This window comes from Sus scrofa, chromosome 13, assembly GCF_054392235.1.
Source record: "Sus scrofa isolate SSC_HxYL_T2T_F1_AM1 chromosome 13, Sscrofa_HxYL_maternal_Yorkshire_Landrace_v2.0, whole genome shotgun sequence".
Classification (NCBI taxonomy): Eukaryota; Metazoa; Chordata; class Mammalia; order Artiodactyla; family Suidae; genus Sus; species Sus scrofa.
The window spans coordinates 117,839,851-117,867,473 of NC_139395.1; the positions used below are offsets into that span (position 1 = coordinate 117,839,851).

General features: G+C 33.0%; 1 long non-coding RNA gene across 1 annotated transcript in view; it reads left to right on the forward strand.

Moving 5' to 3' along the window:
• LOC110256329 (uncharacterized) overlaps positions 1 to 27,623 on the forward strand; it is a 568,755-nt gene that overhangs the window by 456,578 nt on the left and 84,554 nt on the right. Inside the window, exon 4 of the long non-coding RNA XR_014822608.1 lies at positions 6,928 to 6,977. This is a non-coding gene — a long non-coding RNA (uncharacterized LOC110256329). The remainder of the gene's footprint in view (positions 1 to 6,927; positions 6,978 to 27,623) is intronic.

Here is a 27,623-nt window from a genome sequence, read left to right on the forward strand (position 1 = left end):
CTGAAAGTAATTTGAGATATTATGATCATTGTGTCTATATATATTTTATGGTATTTATTTCCTAAAAACAAGGTTATTTTAAAAAATAAGCTCTATTTTAAAAGTTTGATAGATCAGAAAACATAAATTTGATACAATATTACCTATAGTCCATATCTAAATGTGTTAATTCTTAAGATATCCAAAATAACTGAAAAACAAGAATGAAGTAGAAAGCTTATACTACTAAAGTTCATAGAAACCCATTTGCTTTTGTTGGTGTCCTAACACAGTTTTTGAAAGTGGACTTTTAAGGAACTGGCCATAAGTAGATGGAGTTTTGAAGATTCTGGGTGGTAGACTTATTTAAGTTGTGAATGCAATTCTAGGCATTTGGATGCCCAGGGATAAATGTGACCTCATTGATGAATGAATTAGACAAAAGCAACACTAAAAACTATAGTGCTGTTTATGGTTGCATTTCCTATAAGGAGACCTTGAGTATTTATTAAAGAACTATTTACAGAATTACCCAGTGAAAGAGGGGAAGAAAACAGGACAAAGTAAGAAATTAAGAATAATTTCCAGCCCCAATATGATTTCAGAGACACTGTAGCATAAATCACATCCTAGAGCTTTTCCAGCTCCTAGAAAGTGAATTAGGATTTCAGATTCCCTTACAAGTAAGTCATTGATACCTGAGTGGCTGTAAATCTCAGGCACTCCGAGCTCTCTCCTGCTGAAGGAGAAGGGGTTCCAGGACCAAAGGACAAACCTATGCAGACAATTGCAGGTGCCAACCATTAGACATAAACCACACAGAACTTGGTGGATTTCTAAGGCAATATGGAAGGGCAAATATGGTGTCTACTGTAGTGCCCTTATGACACATAGAGTGGGAGACTAAATACAAACTGTGCCTAATTTATGATATTAATAAAAGTAGGAGTTCCCATTGCAGCTCAGTAGAAAATAACCTGACTAGTATCCATGAGGATGCAGGTTTGAATCCAGGCCTTGCTCAGTGGGTCAATGATCTGGCATTGCCACACACTATGGTATAGGTCACAGGTGTGGCTCAGATTTGGAATGCTGTGGATGTGGTGTAGGCCAGCAGCTCTAGTTCAGATTTGACACTTAGCCTGGGAATTTCCATATGTTGCACTTGCAGCCATAAAAACAAACAAATAAATAAACAACACCTCTCATGTGAATGCTGTATAAATATACTTTGAGATAGAGGGTTGGTAGTTTAATTATTGTTTGAAATTGGAGAGTAGGAGTTGAACTTTTTTTTTGTAATGAATATATTTTAGAACTTTTCACATTGCATCATTCTATTATTCAAACATACGCCACTACTATTACATCTAACTCCAGTTTTTAACATAATAAAAGAACTGTTTTTGCATGTTATAATTCATATTTTTCAGTGATACAATTTTGAAAAACATTGTTCCTCCTAAACTGTAGATAATAATTGATTAGTAGTTTTAACATAAAGGAGTGTTATCAGGAAGGCTTAGGGCCAAATATTCCATGGTCAGTCACATGGAAGTTCTAGAATTCTCCCTCTGGAGTGAGGGTGTATATGTGTGTAAGTGTGTGTGTAACTATAATAAAAACTTGAAAGGGTAGAGCTTGTCCTAGAATATAGATATAAACTAGTGTGTGGGTAAGAAGAAAGATCTTACTTGGGTAGTAACTGGGTAACTGCAAGTGGAGGTAAGATGCTTTATCAGTAGTTGAGCTAAGTTTGGTTCACCAAGTATGAATTAGGTTGGCACCCTCAGAGGGTTCAAAAATGCATGGCACATGAGACAGATCAGTCAATACATCCATGTTGGAAATTTACAAGCTGAGTGCTCAGATAAGAACTAATCTTAAACAAGGTCAACCTTTAAAACAATTCTAATGTATCAGTTATAAATATCTGATATGATGTGTAAGGTGCATGGTTGTGATACATTGTTTAAATCATAGTGCCCCATGTCTGAGTTGTGTGTTAGCACTGTCACTTTGTTTTGGACATTTAAATTTTTTGGAACTATTCTAGCAAAATAAATAGAGATCAAAGAACCAACAGATTACCTAAACATCCACTTCCAATAAGGGCATTTGCCTTTCAGTGAACCAGAAGTCTGTAATGCAGAAGTAATCTAGAATTCTAAATGTAATTATATAGTAATAAGCAATCAATGACAAGCACTATGAAAAAAAACAAAGATTGGTAGGAATACAATTGCAAAATTATTTTATGTAGGGTGATCATAGAAGGCCTTTCTATAGTGACCAAAATAAAATGAAGAGACCAAAATAAAGTGAAGATGTGAATGATATGACTATCTGGGGAAGAATGCTCCAGGCAAAGGAAATAGCAAATGCACTGATTAAAAAGTAGCATCATGCTTGTTTCATTAGAGGACTGTGAAGGTGACCAGTATGATTTTAGCAGAGAACAGAGCTAGAGGAACATGTATGTGATCATAGAGGTCACATATGTACCTCTCCATGTACTCATAGAGAATGAGTTTATGTGAAATGTTCAGGGAGTGGTAAGAATTTTCTATTTCAATCTGAGTGAGATGGAAACTGTTGGAGCAGAAATACCATCTGATATATATATACATATTAAAAGATGATACCAGCAGTGGTATGGAGAGTGCTGATTTTATTAGAGTAAATCAGTTGGAGAATTTGCCAAAATACTTATTTTATTGTCTTCCTTTTGGGTTAAATGACAGTGCATGTTAAGATAACTTTGTAAAATGTAAAGCTTCAAATCAATACTAATTGTAATGAAATGTATTCAAGTCTTTATATAAACTGCTGATGAAATTCAAGATATAGACTTCCAATTTTCATTGGTAAATCTATGAGTCTCAAAATGTTTACTTACAGCTAAACACTTCATGTTTATTAACATTTTCTCTCCTGATAGAACATCATTTTGAACTGAGACATATGAGACATATAATTAACGAAAAGAGTCTCTTACTTATCAACTCTACTTTTGCTTATTAGCAGTCCACAAGTTTGAGCACCTGAATGTCTGGAACATCAAGGACACAATGATTTTAATTCTAGGAAGATTAACAGATAAATCTACTAAAAGTTTATTAGTTTAAAAAAATTTTTTTTTTCAAAACTTTTCATGAAATCTCAGTTGATTCTTGACAATGTTTTAAGTGGAAAGTTAGGCTATTTTAACATTAAAACTTCAAAATTATTGCCAATGATAATAACTGAACAAATTCATAATTGTTTGTACAAACACTGCATTTTACTCCATAAGTACTAATTTCAACATCTCCCAAATAATTTAAACCCATGAGCATAATTATAGGCATATTGCGAAAGCAAACAAAAAAAAAGAAAAACCTGCCATAGCAGTCAAAATGGTACCTGCCACTTTGAAGAGTCCTTGATTGTCCTCCACGGAATAAGTAAGGGCCTGGCAAGAGGAGTATTGTTCAGTAAAATGAGTTATTTCACCTACAGAGGCAGCATGCATTTGCCAAACAATGTAGGTGGGTTTTCACCGCTTCCTTTCATTTCAGTAATCAATTTGAAAGCTGTACTAAAAGCCATATAAAGTTCATTGTCCTCTGGCACAAAATCAGACAGCACATTTAAATTTGGCTGTGTTGTAAAAATCACGTAAACAATAAATGCTTTCACATGAAAAGATGCCCAAGATAAAATATCTTAAGTTTTATGGTGAGTTAGAAAATAGTTTTTTAAATTAATTTTAAAAGAAAAACCTGCCAGGAGTTCCCGCTGTGGCTCAGTGGTTAACAAATCCGACTAGGAACCATGAGGTTGCAGGTTCAATCCCTGGCCTCGCTCAGTGGGTTAAGGATCTGGCGTTGCCATGAGCTGGGATGTAGGTCGCAGACGCGGCTCGAACCCCACGTTCCTGTGTCTCTGGCATAGGCCGGCAGCTAGCCTGGGAATCTCCATGTGCCGAGGGTGCGGCCACAGAAAAGACAAAAAGATAAAAAAAAAAAAAAAAAAAAAAAAAAAAAAAAAAAAAAAAAAAAAGAAAGGAAAAAAAAAGAAAAGAAAAACCTTCCAATTAATTTGGAGAAGTGCAATAATTTAAAATTCACATTTGCTTATATTTTTTTACTTTAAAAATTGACATAGGTTTGCTGCTTTTTTGAGAAAAATTGTATAAAAAAATCATTAACATTTTACCAATGCATATTTTGGAGAATCACCCTGCTAAATTGTTATACACATTATCCCAATTAATTCCCCCAAATAGTCTTTTTGAAGTTGTTATACTATAGTATAGGTGAGAAACTGAGTGCTGAGTTGAATTATTTGCCCACAGTCTCACAAGCATAAATTGTGGAGCTGAAATTCCAACTCAAAATATCTGCAAGCTGACTACATATGATTAAACACTGATTATATTCCTTATGGAGAATCGTGAGTGTGAGAGAAAAGACATCTTTATCAAACTTTTCTAATCATTAGATTTTTATTATCAAAGTGCTATGTTTGTAAAAAAATATATATGATTTTTCACTTATAAAATTGGCATGCTGTTTTTTCATCCAAAACCCGCATAGAAGTGGAATATCATATAATGTAATCTTTCTGAAAGGAATTTTGGCACATAAATTAAAAGCTTTTTAGCAGGCATAACTTTCGACTCAGAAACTCATTATTTGGAAAAGTTACTATAGATTATCCATGATCAGGGGAACTAGAGATAGAAAGTCATGAATGTAGATTACCTAAGGTAAAAGGCACTGGTTTCTGTTTAGATTGTGTGAAGAGTCCAGGGACAGGAACCCTGGGTTAGTAAGGATACATAATTATGCTCCATTTTGCCTCCAAACACAACATATTGTGGCAATACACAATTCTTAACTTAAATACCATATAAATTGCTCAAAGATTATTTTAGGATGAAGACATACCAAATAGCCACTTAGTCTCCATGGAAACATTCATGACCAGACTCCTAGATCTAGTCTTTGTTTCCATTGCTTGAAACCAACCACCATAATTTTAATATATGACCCGATTAGGTCACTATCCCTTTTAGCAAACAAAACATAGAATTTCATTCATGACTAAATTTCCCATGAAAAATCCACCTATGAGCCAAAATACCGCAGTTAATATACAGGAGTCTTTGGCTTACCTGAATACGATAATAAAATTGGCCTTCTGTTATTCACTGAAGCTCTGGTGCTTCTTTTCCCCTCTTGTGTGTTTAATTCAGATTCATGGTATATCCTAGGATACCATGCTACTCCTGCATGTTCTTCATCATCTTCAAGCACTATAAGGAAGCAGAGGGTGATTTCAACTACTCTCGCATCAGTATACATCTACCATTATTCTAATTTGGGGAAGTTTTTAACCTTCTCTATCTCAGGAGTAGGCCAGCCTTATCTCTAAGCATAATATTCCTCCTAACCTTTCCTTAATCTAGCTTAGCAAGCAGCTTGGCTGGCAATGTGAATTTGTTATTCCTTCTATCTGGATTCTTCATATATAAAAATAGGTTAAATATAAATAGATTAATTCCTAACTTCTCTCAACTTAAATGTCAACTTCCTGGGAAAGCATTTGTGGTGATACCATTAGTGTTCATATATATCTAAATTTCCTTCTTTTTCTTTTTTTTACCTTTCTGACATGATTGTCTCTAGATATGACACTATTTCTTCCCACAGGTCATCAGCCAAAATTAGTCATATAGTACGCAATCCAGTTACTGTAATCCAGCTGCTTTGGGTAGTGATAGACTCATAACTAATAAGCTCAATTGCTCATCCCCATTCCAGCAAAGACAAAGTCTTATTTTGTTATAATGAGTCTAGAATTTAAGTTCCTATGTCACTGCTTAAGAGGAAGTTGCCATAGTGAGCTGCCATATCTACAGAAGAATTTGCAGGAGTTAAAAAGACACATTTATATGCTAAACCAATCAAAATTTAAGAGCTATTTTTTTTTTTACTGCAACTTAGCCTACCTAATATACTTTCCTTAAACTCAAAAGTTAAAATTATGTCCACTTCTCCAAACTTTTTCTTATCTTCCCACCCTTCTTAATTTGTTCAAAGGGCTTGTTATCTAACATGTCATATAATTTAAGTATTATTTAAAAAAATTCTTACAATCACTACCATAGCAGATAGATGCAGATCACTACCATACCATAGATGCAGATATAAACATATTCATAAGCAATATAATAAATTATATACATAATTTAAATTTAATAATATGTACTATATATTATGTGATAATGATGTATGTGCTTATATATTAACAGTATTTTGAGATTAAAAATAAACTATAGCCATCAGAGGACAGGGATTTTTTATCTGTTTCGTTCACTACTATATGCCTATCATATAATAAGAAAGGTGCTCAATATATGTTTGTAGAAAAATGAATTAGTTAAACATGTCTGAAATATTTTAAGATTTAGAAAATCAAATTTGTGCTTATATCAGGAATCTGATTTTGGCTAATTTTCTCCCAGTGTTTATACATATATATTTTTAAGAAATAATAGTATTATTTTGCTTTGCTATATAATTCCTCACAGCTTGAGTAAAATCTGATTAATAAAATGGTATTAATAAATCAAGGAGTAATTTGACAGTTCCTTTTAAGTTATTACTACTGATATGAATACTATAATTATTGTAATTCAGTCCAGACATACGAGGTAATTTAAAATTTCCTTTTCTTGGATTTCATCTAAAACTTATGATCTTGAACATTTATTCATTTATTGAGGCTTCAAATACTTAATATTTGTCCTATGATAGTGTGAAAGTGTATAGAAAATCAATTCCTGAAAAACATGAAAGCTCTGAGTATAAATAAATTGATACGTTATTGATACAATATCCTCGTTTCTCATATGCTTCTTTAAAAATTATGTAATATTCAATTTTTATTCATTTATAGGAAAAGAGACATTGTTTATGAGAACATCTAAACTGCCACATACTTAACATGTGAGTAAAGTTTTCCTATGTATATAAGTCATTTCTTGTGAGTAAAATTTTGAGCATTGGCTTAAACAGTTCATTAAACTTTTATAGAAAAATATTAAGAAATCTAGTATAAAATGACAAATATTTCTAATTATTTTTTACACATTTCAAAGACAAAAATAATTTGTCTGGGAAACTGAATTGTTAGATGGTTACTGGTTTGTCCTATACCCTGGTTTCTCAAAAATATTAGAAATGACAATCAAAAATATTTTACCAGGAGTTCCCGTCGTGGCTCAGTGGTTAAGGAATCCGACTAGGAATCATGAGGTTGCAGGTTCGATCCCTGGCCTTGCTCAGTGGGTTAAGGACCCGGCATTGCTGTGAGCTGTGGTGTAGATTGCAGACGTGGCTCGGATCCTGCATTGCTGTGGCTCTGGCGTAGGCCAGCGGCTACAGTTCTGATTTGACCCCTAGCCTGGGAACCTCCATATGCCATGGGAGCGGCCCTAGAAAAGGCAAAAAGGCAACAACAACAAAAAAATAAATATATTTTACCAGTAATTAATGTTACAGAAGTTTATAAAAGCTGTATTGAAATTACGTACTTATTTTTATTTTTTGAACTTCTTTTACTTTTAAAATCAAAACCTAATGTTTTAGTCAATTACTTTTTTCCATCATCTTGTTCTGTTTTTTCTTTTTACCTGCTATTTTAGTCCCTTATTCCTCTCCCTTTCTTTATCTTAGGAAAGAAAATTCAGTGGTTATTGGACAAAGATGTTACTTAATGAGATACTCTCAATAGATAGTTAAATATATACATATAGATGCAGATAGAGATATTCATAAGCAATATATAATAAATTATATACATAATTTAATAAAATGTACAATATAATATGTAATAATGATATATGTGCTTATATATTAACAGTATTTCAAGATTAAAAATAAATATTAGATATTTTAATCCATGGTTATATGAATCAAAAAGACAATAATTTAAAAATGACTTCTGTATTTTATTGTCCAAAATTATGTCTTATCTCTCTCAATAAAATGAAAAGTAAATTTTTTTTTAATTGTGCAGAGGCTAGTACTCAATTAATACTGAATCATTGTCTGCTAATGTTATGTATTCCTAATAATAAAATATTATGATTATGTAATATTAGTGTAGCAGAGTTGTGTTGCATATGCTCAGTTCTGTTCACCTTAAATAAAAATTATACAACTTAAAAATATGTAAATAGCCATAAAATATAAGTAGTGTATTTATAGATGGAATAGAATAATTTGATATTTTATGGAAATGCTTCATCACTAGGAAAATACACTTTTTAAAAACGTTAATGGCATAAAATATTTTCTACATATTTTCTTCATTTACTTTAACCAAGAAAACCAATAACTGTGGTTTCTGAAGCATAGCGCCACATTACTCACTCAGCCATGGAGTGGATTTTATATTATTTAGACGATAAATTTTCCATTCATTATTTCATTCATCCATTAATGGTACTTCTCTTTCCTTTTTCTGCTGTAGAAATTTATTTGATTATTCCTCATTGTGTTTGTCTTTAGTCATTTAGAGTTACATTTTAAGAATGTGATAGATGAGAAACTACTGAATATTTTTAAAATGTGTAGAGACAACCTAACAATGTTTTGAGAATAGACAAAATACTGGAACATTTCTATTTTTAAAACTACTGAAGGGAGAAATCCTACATATGGTTGTCATGGGGTAAGGGCGAGTGCTCTGAATGAAGTGCTTTAATATGATTAGTTCTTGAGCTATATATCACAGAACCTCTCCTATATTATGTAATATATTCTTCCAAATTAATATTCATATTTATATTTTCAGGAGTAATATGATTCCCTTTTCTCTATCTTAAAAATTATTCAGAAAATATATCTTTCTATAGAATTATGACTTTAGGACCTATTAATATTTACAAAACAATTGAAAGAAAATAAAGGAGTGAAAATGCAAAAGAATACAAGTAGAAACAAATGAATCAAATAATATTTCAAATAAATGACATGACCACCATGAAACTCCTGGAAAGGTACTATCCCAAGTGATTTTTAATCAACACTATTTGGAAGATATATCCTCAGCCTCAGAAAAAGAAAAAACTAAAACATATTGATCTCTATAGTAAATAGCTTTATTTTTCACAGAGACATAGTTAGAAATACTGAAACCACAAGACTTGAACATTTATGTAAGTATATTGTGGATAATGGAGCTCAACTTCACACTCTGAAGATGGAAGTTAGAGAACAGGAAAAGAGGGTAGAATGAGGCTTTGATGTTGGGTTGGAATGGAAGGTCTCAGTGTGAGCTCCTGTGTTTATACAGAAACCCGTACTGATACATATTCAGATATAGATGTAAATAGGCATAAATATAGATTCATTTAGTTTTAAATATAGGTATATCTATAAGTAGATATCTGTGCACATAAATATAATGTGTGTATATATATATATGTATGCAAATATGTATGTATAGATATAGATGGATATAGATACATAGTCTAAAAAACAATGATTTTCTAGTGTCCAGGAACTCAAGTTATGGCCAAGCCTTTTCTAAAAAGAACTAAGTCTCCCTGGGGAGGAATCTTATTCCAGGGCTAGAACAGCTAACGTTGAGGATGAATCTGGGATATCTTGGAATCTGGAAAGTGCTAAAGGAATGAAAAGGACAAGCCAAAAACAAAGGAACCATCCTGAAGTGTCTTCCCTTCGTTATAGGTAAAATGTGCCATGAATGAAGGATTATGACCCATTTAATAAATTGGAAATATGAGTCCATTGTTATATAAGTAAATAATGAGAAAGGGAAGCACTTCCTTTCAAAGTAGAAAGACAAAGGACTTCCCTTTGTGGCACAGTGGTTAATGAACCCGATTAGGAACCATGAGGTTGCAGGTTCAATCCCTGGCCGTGCTCAGTGGGTTAAGGATCCAGCATTGCCATGAGCTGTGGTGTAGGTCACAGATGTGGCTAGGATCCCACATTGCTATGGCTGTGGTGTAGGCCAGTGGCTACAGCTCCAATTAGCCTCCTAGGCTGGGAACCTCCATATGCCGTGGGTACAGCCCTAGAAAAGACAAAAAAAAAAAAAAAAAAAAAAAAAGACAAAGTAGAAAGACAAAAAATAGGAAAGGAATTATTAAAAAAAAATCACTATTTCAAAAACATTATAATAATTTATTTAGGCAAGAATGATTATGAATACTAAAACTAATAGACATAGTTTGAAGAATACTATGTTTATACAGTATTAAATTATCTGTCCCAAAGGTAATTATCAAATACAAAAGAAACATATAGTAATTCTTCATTAAAGAAACCTCCCAGGCCTTACCTTAGTCATGTGAATAAAATTAGCATTATCAGTGCTAATGTAAATCCCATGAGTTTCCTGACACGATGTGCTTTTTTTTTTTTTTTTTTTTTTTTTGTCTTTTTTGCTATTTCTTTGGGCCGCTCCCGTGGCATATGGAGCTTCCCAGGCTAGGGGTCGAATCGGAGCTGCAGTCCCCGGCCTACGCCAGAGCCACAGCAACGCGGGATCCGAGCCGCGTCTGCAACCTACACCACAACTCACGGCAACGCCAGATCGTTAACCCACTGAGCAAGGGCAGGGATCGAACCCGTGACCTCACGGTTCCCAGTCGGATTCGTTAACCACTGCGCCACGACGGGAACTCCACGATGTGCTTTTAATAGAGTGTAACATCACTTGAACATTATTGCTGCCAAAACTGCATAACTGAAATTTATTCGTGAAATAACATCAGAAAACCCAAATGTGTGTATATATGTGAGACATTAAACTAATTTAAAATGCTAACATTTTAAGAATCTAGGCAAATATATTCATTATTTGATTATTCTCAAAATTTTTCTCTATACCTAAAATTATTAAACATTTTTTAAAAGCATTGCTAGAAAAAAATAAACATTTCAAGGAGCTCCCGTCCTGGCTCAGTTGTTAACGAATCCGACTAGGAACCATGAGGTTGTGGGTTCGATCCCTGGCCTTGCTCAGTGGGTTAAGAATCTGGCGTTGCCATGAGCTGTGGTGTAGGTTGCAGACACGGTTCGGATCCCGTGTTGCTGTGGCTCTGGCGTAGGCCAGTGGCTACAGCTCTGATTAGACCCCTAGCCTGTGAACCTCCATATGATGCAGGAGCGGCCCAAGAAATGGCAAAAAGACAAAAAAAAAAAAAAAAAAAAAAAAAAAAAGGAAGAAAAGTAAACATTTCATTAAAAGAGGTTTGATACACACAAATATATATACATATATTTTTTAGTCTTTTAATCTTTTTTTTTAATTATGGGAGCAATTACATATCACTGTTTTCTATGTTCTGACCAGAAATTGATATCCATCAATATTTGAACTCATACCTTTCTTGCAATATCTTACTAAATGAAGCCAACTGTAACTATTGTATGCCGCCATTATTATCCTGATTGCCAATATTTCCCCTAGAACAGCAGGCTTTATGGTATATGGTCTACTTTATGTGTATTATTAGATGACAAATTTACTCCCCAAATTGCCAAATATCCATAGTGAATTACAATTTTTCCAATATCAGGCAATTATTTCCATGCTGCTGGCCAAAAGAAGTTCAGATAATGCCATGTACTTTAGATTTTGTTTTGTCAGTAGCTCACTACTGATAATATGTGTGCTCATCTGATGGGCTAGGTTATACAGAGGAATTCAGCATTTCCAATGGCTTAGAAAAGCAAATGTTTAATTGTGATGGGAAAAAAAAGGTACCACAGTCTCTTTCTGAACATGTAATGTGTTTCTTTCCTAGAATATTATAATGTCATCTCCCTAATGCTCATAATAGCTATCATAATTGTTATCATCAAGTACTATTTCTTAATGCATTAAAAGTAGCAAGGTTTTGGGGGCATTCCTGTCATGGCTCAGTGCTTAATGAAGCCAGCTAGTATCCATGAGGACTGGGGTTCAATCCCAGACCTTGCCCATTGGGTTAAGCATCTGGCATTTCCAAGAGCTGAGGTGTAGGTCACAAACGTGGCTCGGATCCCTCATAGCCAAGGTGTAGGCCAGTGGATACAGCTCCAATTCCAACCCCTAGCCTGGGAACCTCCATGTGCCATGGGTGAGGCCCTAAAAAGACAAAAAGACAAAAAAAGTAACAAGATTTTGGAAAAAGTATAGTTATTGGTCCCTATTTGCATGATGATAGAAGTGCAAGGATAAAAGTTAATGATTTCAATTAATTGTTATAATTCAACATTATTAATGTAATATTTGATTATACAGAAGATGAGCAAGAGTTTTTTAATTGAGCAGATTCTAAAATGGTTATACTCATGCATATAAATCAAGAATTAATTTGTACAAATTCAGTGAATATAAGACTATTTTCTTATAATGCCATTTTCTTTAGCTTAAAAAACAAACCCAGTGAAGCATTCATAAGTATCCATATAAATCATATGTATCTTAATAATATTACTCATGAGATTTTTATATGCGAAAGCACTCTCTATTTTGCTGATAATTACTTTTACTTATTTGTAAATTACTATTTATATTTTTTATACATTACAAATATTATCTTCCAGTAATGAATTAGTTTTCTAGGGCTTCCAGGACAAATACCACAGATCGAATGACTTAAAAAACAGAACTGTATTTCCTCACAATGCTAGAGGCTAGAAGTCCAAGATCAAGAAGTTGACAGGGTTGGTTTCATTATGAGGCCTCTTTCCTTAGCTTATGGATGGCCATCTTCTTCCATTGTCTTCATATGATTTTCTCCATGTGTATGTCTATGTCTTAATCTCCTCTTTCTATAAGGATGCTAGTGGGACTAGATTAGGGCTCACCCTAATGACCTCATTTTAATTTAATTACCTTTTTAAAAGACTTATTTACATACATAATCACATTTTCAGATACTGGAAGTCAGAAGCTCACCATATAAACACAATTCACCTATGACAAGTAAACAAATTTATCAATTTAACTAAAATGTATATTAATGAAATTAAGCAAAGTTAAATTTGGATTTTACTAATACTTATTATATACTTCAGTATAAGAAATTGCTATTAAGTCATGTCCACTGATTTCTAGCTTATAATTTGATATGGGGATTTGTTATGGGGAAAAGAGGTACCAAATGACACATGTTTTGTCTACCCATCCCTCATTCCTCTCTTCTTCTCTGAGTAATACATGGTTGATTTGTATCCTGGTCACTCATATGGTTTCAGAGGTATATTTGTATCTCTATTTGTGAAGATGTGAGTTGTAGTTTTGTAATTTCCAATAACCATGTCCGTCATGGTTTGGGGTCACTGGACAAAGACTTTAAGAGGGAAATCAACACATAATGTATCAGTTATTATTTGTTGTTGTTTTGTGGCTGCTGTAATAAATTACCACCAACCATATGGCTTTAAATAGTAGAAATTTATTCTCTCATATTTCAGAATGCTAGAGGTCTGAAATCTAGCTGTAGGAAGGCCTGTGTTCTTCCCAAAGGTGAAAACTAGGGAGAATCAGTTCCTTGCCTTTTCCAGCTTTCTGTGGTGATTGGCATTTCTTGGCTTGTGTCTGTATTTCTCATTGCTCTCTCTTTACATCACCTTCATCTCTGTGTCTATCTGTGACAAAATTCTATCTACCTCTCCCTTTTCCACAATTTTATTGAGATATAAGTGACATACCTACCACACTGTGTAAATTCAAGGTGTACAATGTAATTACTTTATGTTTGTACACATTGAGAAATTACTGCCACAATTAGGTTAGTTAACACATCCATCACCTCACATAGTTACCTTTTTTTTCACTTCTCACTTATAAGAATTTATGCATGTCATTTAGGTTCAACCTAGATAATCCAGGATAAACTCCTCCTTTTAAGATCATTAACTTAATTACATCATTTGGCATATAAGGTAATATTTAATTTTGCCATATAAGGTAATATTCACAGGGTTCCATGATTAGGTTGTGAACATGTCTTTGGGAGGGAACAATATTTTAGCTTAATGAAAGAAGTATATTAGGGGTCACATGTAGAATAATAGAGGAAATAGGCTGCACAGAGAAAGATTGAGTTGATGATCTCAGTCAAACCTACAGGAACATTTCAACATGGATAAACTTGCAGATTTGTTCAAAGGTGGGGTAAAGAGGTTATGGCTCTCTAACCCTTGTTAAACAGCTATTAAATGTAGCTTTCTCCATGAAGTACTTTGGGTGAGTGAGTCACTCCATGTGAGGCTTTTTTCTCAACAATGACTGAAGACTGTTGGTCAGTGGAACTCCTGCCAGCTGGTAGAATAATCTCTTTACTTTAAAAGGGGAAAATGGGGAGTTCCCATAGTGGCTCAGTGGTTAAGGAATCTGACTAGGAACCATGAGTTTGCGGGTTTGATTCCTGGCCTTGCTCAGTGGGTTAAGGGTCCGGCGTTGTCATGAGCTGTGGTGTCGGTTGCAGACGCAGTTTGGATCCCACGTTGCCTTGGCTGTGGTGTAGGCTGGCAGCTGTAGCTCCGATTGGACCCCTGGCCTGGAAACCTCTGTATTCCGCAGGTGTGGCCCTAGAAAAAGTCAAAAAAACAAAAGAAAAAAAAAAGAAAAAGAAAAAAAGAAAAGGGGAAAATGCTATCAGTACATCACAGTGTGCATTGAAGTGTAAAATCATGTAGAAATGTCTCTGAATGCCAGAGACAAGTGAGAAAGGCAGGTTTGCAAACTCTCTACTCAAACTCATCCAAATCAATCTAGATCCTTAAAACTCTACCTTTGATTCTGAAAGCAATTTAAATTTCCACAAGTTTTGCTTAGTGTGTAAAGTATGTTTATTTTGTTTGTAACTAAAATCAAAAATATTATGAAAATATACAAAAATAAGTATACTACTAAGCTGAGCTATAAGAACTCTGGGAAATTTATATAACACGTTTCATTAATACACGTCAAGATAGTTGTGGAAGTATTTCAGATACTGACTGAAATCCTCTACTTTATAATATTTTCATATTATGATCATAGGCAGTAAAATTCCTTAAGTTTAGCTCAAAAAACATTCTGATTCTATGTGACTCCAATTCTTTTCCTTTTGTAGTGAATATCATTATCTTATGAGTGCTCGATAGAAATCCAAATTCTTGACTTCCACCATCTTCTGTATCAGAATCATAGATGGGGGCTGGAAATCAGTGCTTTAACATGAACTTCAGGTTATTCTTGTCACTAAAATTAGTATATTGATTTGTTTTGTGTTTGTTTTTCTATTTTTATGATCTTTTAAAAGGCATGTAGTGATATCTAATTGTGGTTTAATTTATATTTCCCTAATGATTAATTAGGGAGTGTTTCATGTCCTTATTAAGTAAATTCTTCTAATTTATTGCCCATTTTTATTGGGTTATTTGGGTTCTTATTATTGAATTTTGAGTATTATTTAATATATTCTAAGATCAGGCTGTTTATATATACACATGACTTGCAAATATTTTCCCCCAATCTCTACCTTTTCTTTTCACTTTCTTAATATTGTGTTTTGAAGAACAAGAAGTTCTTAATTTTGATAAAGTGCATTTTATTATTTTTTTCTTTTATGGATCATTCTTTTCGTGTCATAATTAGGAAAATTTTCCAAACCCAAGGTCAAAAAGAGTTCCTTCTACATTTTCTTCTAGAAATTTTAGTTATACATATGGATCTCTGATACTTTTGAATTACCTTTTGCCTATAATGACAAATATTGTGTTTAATTTTTAGCATATGATAACCAATTAGTTCATAAATCATGTATTCCAAAATCAACTTGTGGATTGCTATTGCATGTTGTCTCAAATCACTGGGCACGTATAAACAGGTCTACTAATGAACACACTATTCATTTTTAAAATGTTAAAAACATTCTTAGATCACAAGTAGTACAAAAATAGGACATAATATAAATTAGGCCTACCAACTGTACTAAAACTGACAAATAAACTTGTATATATATATTAAAGTTGCATAAGTTGATGTTTTGACATACATATATGTAGTCACATAATCACCACAATTAACATGCCCATCACCTAACACTTTCTTTTCTCTTTTCTTCTTTTTGGGGAAATGGTAAAAACACTTTAAGATCAACTCTCTTAGCAAATTTCTACAATACAGTATTATAAACTAAAGTCATATTGCTGTACTTTGTTCTCTAGAACTTCATCTTGCAACTGAGACACTGAACTCCATGAACAACATGTCTATTTCCCCTTCCCCACAGCCCCTGACAATTACCTTTCTACTCTCTGCTTCTGTGAGCTTGACTATTTTAGATTCCACATATACGAGAAATCATTCAATATTATCGTTCTGTCTGGTTTATTTTGTTTAGTATAGTGTCCTCTCGGTTCATTCATGTTGCAAAAGGCAGGATTTACTTCTTTTCAGCCCTGAATAACACACCACTTTGATACTGTGGTACACACACACACGCATATATCACATTTTCTTTATCCATTCATCAGTTGACAGAAGTTTGTTTCCATATCTTGGCTGTTGTGAATAATGTTGCAATGAATATGGGTGTTTCAGATATCTCTTCATGATGCTGATTTAATTTACTTAGGATATAAGACCAGAAATGGAATTACTGTACCTAGTAGTTATATTTCTAATTTTGAGAGGAAGCTCTATATTGCCTCCCAGAATGTCTCTGCCAATTTACATTGCTATCAATCATGTACCTGGATTCACATTTCTCCACATTTTTACCATCACTTATTATCTTTTTTCGGATTGATAATAGCCATTCTAACAGGTATGAGGTAATATCTCATTGTGGTTTTGATTTGCAATTCCCTGATAATTAGTGGAGTTGACCATATTTTAATATAGATGCTGACCATTTTGTGTCTTCTTTGGAGAAATATCTATTAAGGTCTTTATTTTTAACTGGGCTATGTTTTTTTTTTTTTTACTTTTTATTTTTTATTTTTTGGTTTTGGAGGGCTTTTTGCTATTTAACTGTGAGTTCTTTATATATTGTGAGTATTAGTCCTTTATCAGATATAATTTGCAAATATTTTCTCCCATTCTGTAGATTTCTCTCATTCTTTTTCACTCTGATAGTGGTTTTCTTTGAGGTGCAGACTTTTACTTTGATGTAGTACTACCTCTCTAATTTTGCTTCTGTCTCCTCTGCTTTTGGTGTCATGCATTAAAAAAAAAAAATCATTGCTCAGATCAATGTCAAGAATCTTTTTCCATGTATTTTTCTTCTGGTAGTTGTATGGTTTTAAGCTTTACAATTAAGTTTTTAATATATGTAGAGTTGATTTCTATGCATGATGTCAGTAAGGACCCAATTTACTTCTTCTGCATGTGGATACCCACTTTCACCAATGCCATTTTTTTAGGGCCACACCCACAGCATAGGGCAGTTACCAGGCTAGGGGTCGAATCAAAGCTGTAGCTACCAGCCTACACCACAGCCATAGTAATGCCAGATCTGAGCCACATTTGCAACCTACACTTCAGCTCATGTCAATGCTGTATTCTTAACCCACTGAGAAAGGCCAGGGATTGAAACCACATCCTTATGGATACTAGTCAGGTTCATTACCACTGAGCCACAATGGGAACTCCCCCAACACCATTTATTGACAAAACTATCTTTTCCCCTTGTGTATTCTTTACACCCTTGTAAAAGACAGTTAATTTTAGAGACTTAGACGTATTTATGGGCTACCTATTCTGCCCTATTTGTCTGTATGTCTTCCTTTATGCTAATACCATAATATTTTGATTACTGTAGTTTGGTACTGAATCTTAAAATCAGGAGGTGTGATGCCTCTGGATTTGTTCTTGCTAAAGATTTCTTTGACTATTAAGGGACTTCTGGGGTTTCTTATGATTTTAGAATTATTTTGTATTTCTATAAAGAATGCCAATGGGATTTGATAGGGATGGCATTGAATCAATAGATCACTTTGAGTAGAATAGACATTTTATCAAGTTTACTTCCAATCCACAAACACAGGTGTTTTTTTCAACTATTTGTGTCTTTAACTTCCTTCAACAATGTTTTATTATTCTCATAGAGCAAGTCTTTTACTTCTTTATTCATTTCTAAGTATTTTATTTATTGTCTTGCTATTGTGAGTGTGATTATTTTCTTAATATTGTATTTGGGTAGTTCATTGTGTATATGACTGATTTTTGTATGTTGATTTTGAAACCTATATTGAATTTGTTTATAAATTCTAAGAAGTTTTTTGGAGTTTCCGTCGTGGCGCAGTGGTTGATGAATCCGACTAGGAACCATGAGGTTGTGGGTTTGGTCCCTGCCATTGCTTAGTGGGTTAATGATCCGGCGTTGCCATGAGCTGTGGTGTAGGTTGCAGACGCGGCTCGGATCCCACGTTGCTGTGGCTCTGGCTAGGCCTGTGGCTACAGCTCTGATTCGACCCCTAGCCTGGGGACCTTCATATGCCGCGGGAGCGGCCCAAAGAAATAGCAAAAAGACACACACACACAAAAAAAAAAAAAAAAAAAAAAAAAAAGTTTTTATGTTGAGTTCTATGGTTTTTATTTATATATGATCATGTCCTTTACAAACTGAGATACATTAACTTCTTTTCTAATGTGTTTTTCTTTTATTTCTTCTCATCTAATTGCTCTGGCTAGAACTTATAAGGCTATGTTGAAAAGACATGGTGAGAGTGGGCATCTTGGCTAGTATCAAATCTTGGAAAGTTTTCATTTTTCTCCCATGGATTATGTTGTTTGATATGATATTTTCATATATAGCCTGTATTGTTTTGATGAAAATTCTATGGTACCTACTTTTCAAGAATTTAAATCATGAATGGATCTTGAACTTTATCAAATGCTTTTTTCTGCATCTGCTTAGATGATCATGTGGATTTTTTAAAAATTTTGTTTATGTAGTATATCACATAGATTGATTTGTGTATGCTGAGCCATCCTTGAATCACTGGGATAAATCCCATTTGGTAATATTCTGTGATCTTTTAATGTGCTGTTAAGTTTGTTTTGCTAGTATTTTTCAAGGATATTTGCATCAGCACTTTTTCATGTAAATTCACCTGAAATTGCTTTTCTTGTAATGTCTTTGCCTAGTTTTGGTAAGGGTGATGCTGACCTCATTAAAAAAAAAAAAAAGTTTGGAAGTATTCCTTCTTTTCGTATTTTTGGAGAAGAGTTTAAGATGGAAATCTTTGAGTGTTTGGTAGAATTTGCCTATGACACCATCTGGCCTTGGGCTTTACTTTGTTGGGAAGTTTTTTTACTTTGTTGGTTAAACCTCCTTATTCATTATTGGTCAATTGAGACTTTATATTTCCTCTAGATTCAGTTTTGGTCAAGTGTATTTTTCTAGGAATTTATCCATTATCTCTAGGCTATCCAGTTAGTTGAATAAAAATAGTTCATAATAGTACTCTGTGGTCTCTTTTTTATTTCTGAGTGTTATATCTTAATGTTTTTAATTCCTGATCCTATTTATTAAAATTGTCTCTCTTTTTTCTTAGCTATTTTATCTAAGAGCATGTTTACTTTATCTTTCAAAACACCAACGTTTAGTTTTGTTGATTACATATACTGTGCTTCTATTCTTTATTTGTTTATTCCTTCTCTAATATTTATTTACTTCCTCTGCTTTGTTCTTCTTTTTCTAAGTCCATTTGATATAAACTTAGGTGAGATCTTGTGAATGTTTCAACACACAATTTCAAGTAAGTCTCTATAAATATTAAAAACAACATTTGAAGTGTCTTTTACCCATGACCTTTCAACTATGAGTATGTGAATTTTCCCTTTTCCCACTAACACTACAAATTTATCCTGACTAATTTTCCTTTGTATTAAAATATGATCCTAGCTTTGCCTTTACATTCTCCTAGTCACTTAACCATTATAATTTTCACCACAGGTGTCAAATTGTTAAACTTCCTATGACAAAAATTTTGAAGGAAAATGGGGCTAGAGTGTTACGTTTGTAACTCTATATTTTAAAAAATACCTTAATAATATGATTGAACTGCCTAGAAGTAATATGTATTTATGATAGTACTTAACTTGTTTTTAATCTCTTTAAATAAGGTGTGTTTTCTTGTCAAAATCACATATTAGATATGTCAAACTATTGCTAGAATTTTCAAAAAAATATTTTCACTAAAAATAAGTATACTTTTTCCCCTTTGGAAATAAAAGACTAAAATTCATGGAAATTTTGAAAAAATCATATGAGCAGGAAATGTCACTTACTTTTCTCTTTTTTTATAATCTATAATTAAGCGATGTGAACTCTGGGTAATCAATTGATTGGGAGAGTACTAAAATTATCATGCCTTTGCTTTTCCTTCTCCTACACAAGTAATCAATAATACCCTTGAAACAAAAATAGGACACTAAAATGATGATTTCAAATATTCTCTCATGGTTAAGGTATCTAGTAGAGCATAAAATTAATAAAGCATGTAATTGATTTGAATCTTTTATTCCTTTTTTTCACATTGTATAGAAGTAATTAAATTTGCAACTAACATAGAAATGGCATGTATTTCTCATATCATTCTCATACAAATTTCAAATTTGCTTCTGAAATTAAGCTATTCTGCGTAACATTCCTTGGAATATTGGCTGTTGTTACTCTTTCATTATTTATACTGACACATGTAATCAGAGTTTTCACCTTTTATTTTTAGTATAATTTGGCTGTGTTTTGCTTAATTTAATATAGTTTAGGCAGCTTAAAATAATTTTATATGGGTAATCAATTAAGTTATTGAAACCACTGAACTAAAAAGCCAAGTTTAAATTCATTCAGAAACTGCAGTCTCTGGCCCCATATAAAAATCTATTCTTCTGTTTACAAAGGTAACATAGAGTGGAGTGTGTACATACTTTCAAAGTTCATGGTGATTAATACAAAATAATTATAGTTCAAATTTAATAAAATAAGAAAAACTATCATTTTTAAAGACTAAGAACCTAATAGTGACCACCAATTGTGGCCCTCTATATCGTACTATAATATAAATAGCAGCTAATTGAAGTTTTCTTTTTTTTTCCTTCAGTATTTCTCCACATTGTAAGTAGATAGCAGGTCATTTTCTATAACTCTTTCTTAGTAGAGTTGTGCACTTATAACAAAGGTAGAAGGTTTTATTGTATTCTTAAAGCTTTCTATGAAATGTTATTGAAGAGATTAAGTTTAATACAATTCAGGAGGTTGGGGAATTTAATGTATAAGATGAAACCAAAATATCTAAAACAGAAATTGATGATTGGAGGCATAAGAAGTAGGAGGGAAATATACAAAGCTCACTGGACTAATCACAGAACTAGAACAAAAAAATTAAAATCTGTATGGAAACACAAAAGACCCTGAATAGCCAAATCAATATTGAGAATGAAAAATGGAGCTGAAGGAATCAGGCTCCCTTACTTCAGAATACATTTCAAAGCTACACTCATCAAAAGAGTATGGTACTGGCACAGAAATATTTATCAATGGAAAAGGATAGAAAGCCCAGAAATACATATATACATACTTATGGTCAAGTAATCTATGATAAAGGAGGCATGAATACAAGGAAGAAAAGACAGTCTCTTTAATAAGCGGTGCTCAGAAAACTGGACAGCTACACATAATAAAAATAAAATGAGAATATTCTCTAACAATGTACACAAAAATAAACTAAAAATGTATTAAAGACCCAAACAAAAGGCCATATATTATAATACTCCTTGAGGAAAACATAGGCAGAACACTCTCTGACATAGATTGCAGCAATATCTTTTTTGATCCACCTCCTAGAGTAATGAAAATAAAAACAAAAATAAAGCAAATGGGACCTAATTAAATTAAAAAAAAACTTTTGGACAGTAGTAGAAACTATAACAAAACAAAAATACAGTCCACAGAATCAGAGATAATGTTTGCACGTGAAGCAGCAAACAAAGGATTAATCTCCAAAATATATGAACACCTCCTGCAGCTCAATGTTAAAAAAAAAATCAAAAAGAAAGAAAAAAAGAAATGGAAGAAGCTCTAAATAGACATTTCTCCAAAAAAGACATGCAGATGGCCAAAAAAAAAAAAAAAAAAACCCATGAAAATACGCTCAACATCCCTAATATTAGAGAAATGCAAATCAAAACTAGGATAAGGGTATCATCTTATGCCAATCAGAATGGTCATCATCAAAAAGTTTAGAAATAGTAAATGCTGAAGAGGGTACAGAGCAAAAAGAAATCACTTCTGCTGTTCGTGGTAAGTAAATTGTTACAACCATTATGGAAAACATTATGGAAATTCCTCAAACCTAATAATCGAACTACCATATGATCCAGCAATCTCACTCATGGGCATATATCCAGAGAAAACCATAATTTGAAAAGATTTATGTACTTCAATATTCCCTTCAGCACTATTTGCAGTAACCAAAACATGGAAGAAACTTAAATGTCCATCACCAGAGGAATGGATAAAGAAGACATGGTACATATATAAAATGGAATATTACTCAGCCATAAAAAGAATGAAATAATGTCATTTGCAGCAACATGGCTGGACCTAGAGATTATCATACTAAGTGAAGTAAGTCAGATAGAAAAAGACAAACTTCATATATGGAACAAACTTTATATATGGAATCTAAAGAAAGAATAATGATAAACTTATTTGCAGAGCAGAAACAGTCTCAGAGACTTTGAAAACAAACCTATGGTTATCAAAGGGGAGAGATGGTGTATGGATGGATGAGGGGTTTGGGATTGGCATATGCACGCTGTGATATATGGAATGATTGGCCATTGGGTACCTGCTGTATAGAACAGGGAAGTCTATCCATTATTCTCTGGTAATCTGTATGGGAAAAGAATATGAAAAAGAATGTAAATGTGTATATGTATAACCAAATCACTTTGTCTTACAGCATAAATTCACAACATTGTAAATCACAACATTGTAAATCAATTATACTTCGATTAAAGTATAATTTTTTTAAGAATCACAATAGATTTTTTCTTTAAATATGATGAGGATGCTATAGGAGATACCATGGAAGACTGGATTCTGTGCACTTGGCTCTGAGCCTTGACACACATTTCCCATCACCTTGCCAAACATGAGACCAACAAAACTGAAAGATATCATCTTTTGGCTTCTAACACATCTAATTATCAAGTATGTAGGGCTTGAATCAGAAGACCTTCATTATATTTTCAACAATATACTAAGTACTTATCATGTGTGACAGCAGTAAGACAAAGGAAAAAAAAAATTCCTGCTGTAGTCCTAAAGGGCTAGGGGCAGGAAATAAGTCACCCAGTAAACTATGCTGTGTATTAGAAGACAAGTCCAGTGAAGAAAAAAGTTAAAAGATTACAAACTGTTAGGGAGCATGGGTGTGGGGAATCAGTATTTTAGCATAAGGATGAGAGGAAACTTCTGTAGGGAATATGTGAGCAAAGACTTGAAGGAGGAGCGCTGGGCAGTCATGAGGCTATCTCAGATGTTTCTACGTAGAGAGAACCTCAATTACAAAGTCACTTCTACAGGGTCTTCCCTGATAGGTTTGAAGAATATATATGAGGCCTACATATTAGGACCTGAGTGAGCAAGAAAAGAGTGATAAAAAGTAAGATTGCACAGGTAATGGAGTGTCAATTTGTCTGGAGACTTTTAGCCTTTCCACCAGATTCTGCTGCAAACTTAAGGAGGAATGATAGGTGAAATGACTGAAATTGAATTTCAAGCTAGCATAGAAGAAAGAATACTTGGAATCTTGTTCAATTTAATTTGGACATCGAAGCTGTAGAATCTAAGTTTAGAAAATTTAATTTTGAAAAAATTATTATAATTATTGTTAATGTCCACTGCACATGCCTTCCTGCTAGTGTTACCCTTGACCCACCCTTCCAAGAAATATCCAAATCATGAATTGTGTGTTTATCATTTTTTATATTTTGAAATATATTTACATCTTAATACATTTTTCAATTTTTTAAACTTTATGATCTATATGATTTTAACTCTCTCTTCTGTGTGTTTAACTCATTTATGTTGATTGTAGCTATGTTTTCATTTTCATTACTCTCTTGGATTCCATTTTCTGATCATACCACAGATTATCTATACTGCTGATAAGGGCACTTATGTTATTTCCAGTTTTTCTCCAATGTAAATGATGCTGATATGGCTATTTTTTTTTGCATTTTTAATTATCTCATTCATATATGCAAAAGTTTCTCTAAGGTATGTATTTATCTAAGAGTATAATTAAGTCAAAGGAGGATGTGAATTTGAAAATTCAATAACAAAGCAAGTCATATATTTCCTTACACACTCAAAAATAGATCATTTTTCTGAATCCCTATTTCTATTAAGATTGTAATTAGAGTAGAACAGATTTAAAATTTCCTTAGCTGTCTTGCGTATGGTTGAAATATTGTTATTCCTGGCCCTTGCCCACCAAATGCTTAATAGATCTTTTTTTTTTTTTTTTTTGGTCTTTTCTAGGGCTGCACCCATGGCATGTGGAGGTTCCCAAGCTAGGGGTCTAATTAGAGCCTAAGCTCCTGGCCTACACCACAGCCACAGCAACATGGGATCTGGGCCGCATCTGTGACCTACACCACAGCTCATGGCAATGTCGGATCCTTAACCCACTGAGCAAGGCCAGGGATCGAACCCACAACCTTATGGTTCCTAGTCAGATTCATTAACCACTGAACCAGAATGGGGACTTCTTTAACAAGTCATCTTAAAAGCACAAATAACAATCCCACATTTCTAAACTTTTGGCAATAATCATTATTTTTTAAAATTTTCTTACTTTTTGAGATCTCAGATGACTATTTAATGAATGTGTATTATATTTTATCTGAAAAAAATTTATATTAGTGCTGTCCGTCCCCCTAATATCTGATTTTTTTATTATGCTATATTTTGACCTGTCTCCCAGGCAATTCTAAATGTGGTATTCATTTGAAGAATTCCTGGTTTATCAATTTACCTAATCACTTCTGCTGTCCATTTGGTAAATTTTGTGGTGTCACTGGGTTTTAGCTCTCTATTTTCCTTTCTTAAATTATCTGTGTTCAGATTCACCTATTTTATCAAACCATCAGCATATATATAATATCAATTTTTAGTTAAATATTACTCTTTTAATAGATAATATAATTTTTACAGAAAGGAAATTTATTTTATCTTTTTGTATTTTATATTATTTCTAGTAGAAATTATTAATTTTATATGTTAAGTAAAAATCTAAAGTATTTTGCCAGTTAACTTTATTTTCCATAGAGTTAAATCAGAAAAAAAAAATGGAATAAATCTACATCCAGGTTATTTAGGATGGTAGAGGAGGTTAATTTAATTGGCCTAAAATAGTCGTCTGAGATTTGTGAATATATGAATGAAATGAAATTTCAAAAGCTAGTTAAATATTCAAGATTAAAATGGACTTGGAGAAATTTGTGACAGCCTAATCATTATGGGAAATATTTTACATATGTAGTGTTTAATGGAAGGTTCAAAATTCATAAAGTTTAAATTTAGTTAACAAAATGTTAAACTCAATGTATCTAAGATTGTGATTTGAGAAAAGGGAGGAAAAGATCAAGGAACAGATAGACCTGAAGAACTCGTTTAAGCGTTGTTATAAGTCCAGTAAATAGAATAAAATATCTTAAAAGAAGTTCGTATAGTTAAAATCCTTAAATTTTTAAACTTGCTTTCTTTAATAGTAAATTTCAATGACTAACAAAAGAGCATCCTAATAAGACCTTCCAGAAAATCCTTATCACCATATCCAGAATCGTTCCAATTTTTATGACAATATAGTGGCATCAACTGAAATAATCTATTGTGGAAAATATTCATGAATATTTACAGCCAAGTATTACATAATCTGCATAGACTTCTAATTTTAGATACTCACTGTTACTATACTCAATAGATTATAGTGAAGGCTGTCTACTGAACAGTGTATGCATATTTCATGCTATAGTTTTCTTCTCTGGACCATTAAGTATAAGGTTTTGCCAGCGCATAAATTACAATCATTACTGTAAAGACTGTAGATAGTTTTGAGGCCATGTGAAAAACAGCAGAGACGACTTCATTAATATAAATTAAGATATAACCAGGTTATCATCAATTCTCAGTAAATATTTATTTTAGCAATAAGTAGCAATATCAAGACAACAGACACAATCCACAGTATCGATAATTAAATTTCTTTTAAAAAGTCTAGAGTTTTTTTCTCTCGTTTTGTTAAAGTAAGTTTATTTTTAACATACATTTGTCTAGTCGTATGATGAGAGATATTAGATATATTTTCCTGTGTGTGAAGTGTTTCAAAATTTTTTAATCTAAACTTTTAAATAAGAAAATATTGATATCTAGGAAGATAATATATTAATCCTAATTTTATTGCTACTTTTAATTCTTATTTCATAAAATATATTGTAGGCATAAATTATCAACCAGTTCTTCAGATGTTCCTCACATCTTACCTGAGAACTGATATAGGAAAACTGTAAAAGAGAGAAACTTCTTCTAACAGTAATATTATCAAAATTGGAAACTAGAAAACTTCCTCAAAACTATCTATATAGGGATTTCCCATTGTGGCTGGGTGGGTTACAAACCCGAGTAGTGTCCATGAGGATGTGGGTTCAATTCCTGGCTTCACTCAATGGGTTAAGAAACTGGTGGTGTGTCTCAGAGGCAGCTTGGATCCCATGTTGCTGTGGCTGGGGTGTGGTCCAGCAGCTGCAGCTCTGATTCAACCCCTACCCTGGAAATTTTACACAGGTAGGGCAGTAAAAATTGTATCTATAGAACTATTTATTTTATATTTGTATTAGCTTCCTAGTGCTATTCAAATTACCATAAATTTGTTGCTTAAAATAACAAACTTGTTATCTTCTTGAGGTAAGAAGTTGGAGATTAGTCTTATAGGGCTAAAATCAAGATGTTAGCAGGGCTGCATTCTTTATAGAGGTTTTAGTGGAGTCTATTTTCTTGTCATTTTCAGTTTTAGGAGGCTAATTATATTCCATGGTTCATGGTCTTTCCTCCATCTTCAATGTTCATCCTTCTGTTTCCTATTTTTTCTGACTCTAACAATCCTGTTTTCTTCTTATAAAGACCATTGGGATTATAGTGGGTCTACTTGTATAATTCAGGATAAATTCCCCATAATCCTTAACCAAATCACATTTGAAAAATATTTTTTGACATGTAAGCTAATATGTTCATATTCTTGTTAGGTCATAGGCATTTGGGGGGGTTATTATTCTGCCTACTATAGTATCTGATGTTACATCAGCATTTTCATGACAATGGGCAGTGTGTGTGTGCATGTGTATATGAAGCAGAAGCAGTTATTCATTTACCTTTGAATAACTCACCAAGCATTCTTTTGAATCAACAGGTGTATCTTTATGCATAATCATAGGAATGGGCTGACATTCCTCAAAGACAAAAATGTCTATGTTGTCATATGTTCCAAAAAAGAGACTGATGATTAAGTAGTAATTTATTCATCAATTTAGTAGATAGATAGGTAGATAGAGAGATATTT